This window comes from Nannospalax galili, unplaced genomic scaffold, assembly GCF_000622305.1.
Source record: "Nannospalax galili isolate Female #2095 unplaced genomic scaffold, S.galili_v1.0 scaffold46, whole genome shotgun sequence".
Classification (NCBI taxonomy): Eukaryota; Metazoa; Chordata; class Mammalia; order Rodentia; family Spalacidae; genus Nannospalax; species Nannospalax galili.
In genome coordinates this window covers 1,572,726-1,579,445 of record NW_008355790.1, presented here as the reverse complement: position 1 = coordinate 1,579,445, position 6,720 = coordinate 1,572,726, and positions in this window count along the sequence as shown.

The following is a 6,720-nucleotide window of genomic DNA, read 5'->3' as shown; positions in this document are numbered from 1 at the left end:
ACCCAATCAAAACTCAAGAAAGGGATACGCGATTCCTCCTTCCAGGAACCCTGTGGTACTTCATCCCCTCCACCCACTGCTGAGACTCAAGACTAAACTTTTAACAAGGCCTTGAGGAAATTTGAGAAAAGGAGCTCGAGTGATCTAGAATGCTTCATAGGGCTATTCAGAGTGGGGTCCCAGCCTGCCTCCCGGGAACTGGCAGTCAGCTTTCCCTATGCGGGGAGGTTCTGAACAGAACTGAGCCTATACTGCAGGTTGGCCCTCCAGAGACACAGAGAGAAGAGTTACATCTCTTAACAGAGATGTAAAATCTACCTCTTTTCTTTTGACTTCCTGTCCCAGGACTGGCTATTTCTCAGAAGTATTGGCAACAGAAATACCTAATCCATTCAGGCAAGTCCCTATGATTTACCCACAAGTCTGTGGCCTTGCTTTCTAACCCCATCCCACATAATTCTACCTGAACATAAAGGCTAAAAATCAGGCAAACAGACATATTTCATTTGGGTCATGCAGCTTTTTAAGCTATGGATTGTTGAGCTGGGGAAATGGCTCAGTTAATAGTACAAACATGAGGGAGAATCTGAGCTGGATCCCCTTAGCCCATGTGAAAAAAGCCAGAAGCATTTATAATCCAAGCTCTGGGGGTATAGGTAGAGACAGGTGGGATCCCTGGGATCACTGGCCAGACAACTTAGCCTACTTGGCCAGTGAGAGACCCTGTATTAAAAAAAAAGGTTGAGGCACATACATGCACACACACATATAACATGCGTACAAAAATGATTTCCATTTTCTCTCAGAAAATAGGAAAACATACCAACACAGCAACACTCAGCCCTGTGTCTGCTGTCCACTATGAATTGGCTCAAGAGTAGCTCTTTCCTCCAAAGGAAGCCCATGTTCTTACATTCATCAGAATTCTGCTGAGACTCTTACTCATTTACAGTATTTGCATGACCCCTGAAGGCATCTGTGTTTATGGGATCCTGTGAGTAACAGTGGACCCTAGAGGTTCAGTGTACACAGAGACAGACCAAATCCCATCCTGATGCTATTAGAAACCAGAGTTAGGAGGGATGTTCCTCGGAAGACCTGGAGGGACATAGCACCAGCTACACTTTGATTGGACTTATGCCCCCAGGGACTGGGACAGAATATATGGCTATTGTTTCCAGCTCCCCAGTGGTACTTTGTTACAGCAGCCATAAGAGACTTATTCCCACTAATGAAGATGCAGTGTCAGGGGACAGGTTTGTGGACGGCTGTGTGACTGAGCTCTAGTTTTGGCCTTGAGTTTCTTTTCTGATGTCTTGCTTTGGAGTGACTGACAAGCAAAGGTGTATGAAGGAAGTTGATCTTACTGCTGCCTTGCTCCAGTTCTCACTCTGCTGATCCTGAACTCCCATTATGTAGGCTACAACAGGTCAAGTTCACAGACAGGTGTGTCTTAATTTTTTCCCAAGGACCATAATGAGTTGTGATTTCACTTTGAAATCTTATAATCCTGCTTGTATCAAAGCTTTAAAATCAACTCATACTACATCTATGATAGGTTTAAATTTTCTTTTTAATGAACGCAATTTTATTAAGCGGGCCATGCATTTAAATTTTTTCTTCTTAAAGAGACTACTTTTTGGAACACTGTTTGGTTTATGGCAAAATTGAGCAGAAAGGGAGTTCTCACGTATTTCTTATACACATACAGCCTCTCCCCAGCCACACCAGAGAGCTGCATTTGTTACAAGAGGTAAGCAAATGCATCTAGGTATATCATTATCCCTCAAAGTCCACACTAGGGTTCAAGTTTGGTGTTGTCCATGTTCTTCTTTGCAATGTGTCTTTATGTACCTTTGCTTTCAAACTTTCCCAAGCCCTGTGATAACGGGAAGAGCCGTGATCACTCTGTCAATGAAGAAATGAAGAAATAGCTAATAGGTTTATTCAAGACTCAAACCATTGCTGCCATTTTCAACTTGTTTTCTGCACCTGCCACTAACACATACATCGTCACAAGTGCAGCTGGAGAGGCTGCTGCAATTGTTTTTTAGATTCCCAGCATAGCCCTCACACATAGTAGAGGATTAACATTTATTTTTTACATTGAAGGGAGAACTCTTTTGGCTCAATACCCTGCACGCATACTCTGTCCCACAAATTCATCCCAGGCAACACTAATCAAATTGGCTGTAGAATCCCAATTTTCTGTCTCTCATTTATAATTCTTCTTGGAGCTTTGAATACATGACTTGATGAAGCCTCACTAATGCCCTGGTAAAGGAAAGGGGGTGAGCTATCCAACACTTTCTGCACAAAGCAGAATCCTAGGGTCCTGATGGGTCAGGTGGAAGGAGAAGGGGTTGACATTGCCTGCATATTACCTGCCTTTGCTCCTAATGAGTGTCTTCCTAGGAACAGGCAGATGCCGCTCCTGGCTGAAATTCAGCATCTATTAGAGTGGAACAGGATGCCCAATTTCTGTTGCATCAACAGTAGCACTGCCCAAAGGTTTAAGAGAGGAAGTAGAAGATAAGCCCATCAAAGCCCACCCAGAACAGCAGGGAAATTCCATGCAGTCATTTTCTAGTTCTTTCCACCCTGGTGGTAGGTAGCCTGCTCTGTGGTGAGCCACTAGCTCTGCAGCTGTCCTGCTGTGTTTCTGAAGGATGACCCAGTAAGGCATGTGCTGGTGCTGATGTAAATGTCAACCCCAGCTCCTGCCATCAGCTAAAGGTCAACAAATGAGTCCTCTGACATTTTGGGTCTGCAGGGACAAATGAGTCCTGTAAATGCCTGCAGTGCTGAGACATACCCATCTAATTGGCTTCCACAGGGCCAGGTGGCAATTCTGGAGCTGTGTTTCTGGATGCAGAAGCACCACTGATGGATGCAGGAATGGCCAAGAGTTTTGCTGGCCTGGTGAGTGTGCTCTTGTACTCTGTGGACAGATCCAACAATGTTTGCCTGCTTTGTAGGATGAGTTACGTTCCCTGGCTTTTCTTTCCTATCTTGAGCACTGCACTCAGGACAGCTACACATCCTGTGAGAGGTAGTAAAAAAATAGTACGGCCAAGAGGACTGGACTAAAATAGACGTGGTACTTTGAGTAGATACCCCTATGCACCTCACATAGCTTCAAGAGAGAACTCTGGGGTGGAGGAGCCCCTATTCTGTTTTCTTTCTCCTATGGTGAAGGTTGTGTCTGGGGCAGTTTCTGTCCTCTGGGATCCTATCTGCTTTCTGAATCTCCATGATGATCTTAGAGTTCTTGCACTATTTTGCTTTAACAGAGCAGGGAAATCTGAATGGGAAGAGCAACACCACACAGATGTCCTTGGCTTGTCCCCTAGGGCTGCAGAACAGCATGCTTCAAGCTGGTGACTCTGAGGAATGAAGACAGACATGTGGTTCTTGCCAACTTCCAAGAATTAAAAGCAGGTTCTAGGAGGGAGGGGATGGCTTGGACTTAAATATAGTAGCACAGCATATCCACTAAGGAGATAGTACTGTCCATGGAAAGGGAAACACAGGAGTTGTCCTGTGGGCAGTTCCTCTGTCCTATGCAAAGCCTTTACCTGCAAGACCAGGCTCTGGGGCTGCTGCCAATATTTGAGGTTGTGGGCTGATAAGGAAAGATTTCTTTCAACTTATGTCTACAAAGAACAGCAAACATGGTAGTAGTGATTTATCCTCACTTTGCCTGGGAGAATTTTCTAACACTGAGTGCTGACCATCCATCCATGTCGCTCCACTATAAATTGATTATTGGTTTCCAGGCTCAGTTATGTAAGATCCCTCTTGATAGGTTCCAGCTTATCTCTATAGCAAATCACGCATAGCTCCACAAATAGTCTGTTCCTTCTGTTTGTTCCAATTCTCTTTTCTGCTTGACCTAACTTATATTTTAAGATTCAGGCCTCAGATCTCCAGGGTGGCTGCCCAGAACTTCCCACCCCACTAAGGGTTTGACACCCACAGTGCTGTAACCCTCAATGTCTCTGGCTTGGCATTAAGTGTACCCTGTTTGCAGAATCCTCAAATGCAGGAACCACAGTTTTTCTTCATTCCAAGAATGCATTTTTTTCTTTTAATGAATATGATTTTAACTCATATCATATCCCAGTTCTGTGCTCTGTAAATGCAAATAATAAATAAAAAAATAAGGAATGATCGCTGCCTGCATTCATTGCCAAAATAGTAAGAGCTACAGAATAGTTTCAACAACAGAAATGTATTGACTCACAGTTTTGGAGGCTGAAGTCCCAGATCAACACATGAGTAGGTTGAATTCCTCCTGAGGACTGTAAGGAAGAGTTTGTTCCATGCCTGAGCCCTAACTTCCAAAGCTTGTTTGCAATCTCTGGTGTCTATTGTTTTGCAGATGTATCAACTCAATCTCTGTCTTTGTTTTGATATATCCTTCTCATTAAATGGGTATCTTTTCAGACTAAATGGGTGTTTTTTCCAAAGGACATTAGTCAGATTGGATTACAGCCCACTCTGATGACATTCCTTTAATTTGATTAGGTCTGTAAAAACTCTAATCTCCAAATAAAGTCACATTCTGGGAGATAAGACTTCAAACTGTGGATTTTGTTCCACATAATGTATAAAGTTGCCAGGATGAGGCTTGTGATTTGCTGAGGGTGGAGGCAATGCAGGGCAAAGTGGCTTGCAAAGCCCACAGTGGCATGCCTTCAGATCCAGGACATTCCTAGTCATGATGTCATGGTCAAGAAAGTCCTGTGAACAGTGACTGCCTCCCGATACCAGGGGGATAAGACAGAATTATATGAGGAATGAGAAGAATGTTCAGATTCAAGGGAAGAGCATGAGGGTACATCTTGAGGCAAGAGAGTATACAGCTCCTTTGGGAAGCCTGAAGTACTTGGATGTGGACAGAGGATGGGGTGAGGGAGAGTAGGGAGAGGTGAGGCTGAAAGAAAAGGAGGGCAGGGTTTGATGGGGGCTCCGTTTTTGCTCTTAGGAGTAATAGTGAACTTAGTCTTAAAGGCAGAGAAGAAGCACTGAAGGGTTTTAAATAGTGGAGTAATATAATTAGTGTACATCCTTCGAGAAAGACAGTGTTTATAAGAAAATAGGCCTGTAAACAATTCAGCAATACTGAGCAGCAATGGCTAAGCTCAACATGTGTGAACTGTAGAGGGACCACAAAAGCCCGAGTAACCCCTGTCTTTGGGGAAAGATTTAGCAGAAAGAGTCTGGGGCAATAAGGTGGTCAGTCAGGAAAAGCTGCTGAATGGGGTTGGTTCAAGTTCTTCTGCCTCTCTTAAAGAGGTCAGAAAGGTGCTTCTGAAGGTCTTTGTTTGAGGCCTCAGTGTGCTTGACTATTCCTTGTGTGAACATAGAGCTCACGTTTTCATTGTCATGGTCACTGTCACAGTCATCGTTACTATTGAAGGGATATAACAAGGGACTGAGCAGCATTACATGATGTAATGATCATAAAAGTCAGCTATGAGGCTGTCTTGTAGAGTGTTCATAGAGATGGAAAATGGGAGAACATTTGTTCTCTGATGCCAGTTGTATCAGTTACTTTTATTGTTTTTTTTTTTTTTTTTATAGAATACCGACAAAAGAAGGATTTATCTTGGCTCACTGTTCGAGGGTACTGTCCATCATGGAGGGGAAGTCAAGGCAGCAAGATCTTGAAGCAGCTAGTCACATCACATCCACACTCAGGAAGTAGTGGGAGATGAATATTGCTTCTCATCTATCTTTCTCCTTGTATTGTTAGTTTTCATTGGCCAAGTACAAACTCAGACATACCTTGGGGGAGGGAATCTCAGTTGAGGAATTTCTGTTATGTGTCCTCCTGAAGGAATTAATCACTGATTAAGTCAGAGCCCTCAGGATCTAGTCTTCCTAAGAGCCCATCAACAGGGGACAAAACTTTCAATACATGGGCCTGTAGGGAACCTGTCATGTTCACCCATAACAGGGGCTTGTGAGGAAGGAGGTGACAGGTGCAAAGAAGCACAGGAAGCTAATGTTGGGTTCTAGTGGAGGGAGACCTCCCTTAGTGCCCCAGAGGGTCATGTGAGGGGACGTGGCTAGGGTTTGAGAAGGCAAGATAGGAGGTACATCTTGGGGCCTAAAATGTAATTGAGCTGAGACAGATTGCCTCCTGGTGGTAGGAGGATGCACATACTTGGTTCCAAGGTAGGTTGGGATGCAAGCTGGAGAAGGCAAGATCGTGCTGCCTGCCTACTCTCAGAAGCATGGCCACACCCATTATTCAAAGCCCTTCCAGATAGCTTTTCTCACCTACTGTTTCCTGCCAGCCTAATATCCCACTTGTGAGACAGATGGGAAGGGACTGATGGCTGCTGCAGGTAAGGAAACAGAAAGCAGGCCCAGCAGGGATATCCATGACAGAACTTCCCTGCACCTGGACTGGCCTCTCTTTGATCTCCACTTCTTTTCTGGGATCTACAAGAGGGGTCATGTCATGTCCTCTTATCACACTTAAGATGTAAGACCTCTTTTTCCCAACCACAAAACAGAGATTGATGAAACTGGTAAATTACTATAAATTTTACTTTAAAAAATAAAACAGGAAGACTAGGTAGGTTAAGTAGGAAGATGTCTCTAGTGGGACACTTAGGAACAAAGGAAATACACATGGTTATGCAGTGTTGAATAGTTAAGAAACAGCCAGCAAAATACATGTTTCAAACTAAAATATTTTTAAAG